Source organism: Vulpes lagopus, chromosome 15 (assembly GCF_018345385.1).
Source record: "Vulpes lagopus strain Blue_001 chromosome 15, ASM1834538v1, whole genome shotgun sequence".
Classification (NCBI taxonomy): domain Eukaryota; kingdom Metazoa; phylum Chordata; class Mammalia; order Carnivora; family Canidae; genus Vulpes; species Vulpes lagopus.
This window is the reverse complement of record NC_054838.1, coordinates 25,916,864-25,917,656: the sequence shown is the minus strand read 5'-3', so window position 1 is coordinate 25,917,656 and position 793 is coordinate 25,916,864. Positions and strand designations below refer to the sequence as shown.

The following is a 793-nucleotide window of genomic DNA, read 5'->3' as shown; positions in this document are numbered from 1 at the left end:
TCAACATATGAATTTTGAAGGCGACACAATTAGGCCCATAACACTGGGCTTTGGAATCGCTAGTGGAGCTTTTCTAAGTACAGATGTCTGGGCCCATCTCCAGAGATCTGAGTGTAAACTCCATGAAGGTGGGCCAGGAGATTTGCCCATTGCCATATCCCTACTGCCTAGAACTGTGTCTATCCAGCACATGGTATATGCACACAAATATTTGTGGAATGAAAGAATGATTTAATAATCTTGGGATGGGGCCCATGTGTGTGTCATGTACAAAGTTCCATAGTTGATTCTGATTCACCAGGGGGTGAAATCCCCTGAGATGTGATTGGGTTTCATCTTTCCTGTTGCTGGATGGGAAGCCTAAGGTTCAGTCAGGAGTACTTCCTTTGGCAGCACATATACTAAAATTGGAACAATACAGAGACAATTAGAATGGTCCCAGCACAAGGATGACAAGGTTTAGTAAGGAAAAGAAATAGCAAGCCTAGCACTCTACAAAGAATGTGGGCTCGTTGGGTCTACCCCAGCACCTCTCTAGGACATGAGGGCAAAGGGAAGGTTGGACCTGATACTGCCTTTTATACCTCTTTATCTAGTTACTCATCTGTATTCCTTATAATATCCTTTATTATAAGCTGGTAAACAGAAGTAAATGTTCCTCTGAGTTCTGTGAGCTGCTCTACCAAATTAATTGAACCTGAGGAACATGTTGAAGGACCTTCCAGTTTATAACCAATCGGCCAGAAGCATAGATAGGGGCAGTCTTGAGGGCCTGAGCCCTTGACCCACTGGA

General features: G+C 43.9%; 1 non-coding gene across 1 annotated transcript; it reads left to right on the top strand.

Annotated features, from left to right (window-relative positions):
• The first annotated feature begins 377 nt into the window (after positions 1-377).
• On the top strand, positions 378-485 carry LOC121476727. The gene has a single exon (XR_005984015.1). It is a non-coding gene; the product is annotated as a U6 spliceosomal RNA (small nuclear RNA).
• The last annotated feature ends 308 nt before the right edge of the window (positions 486-793 follow it).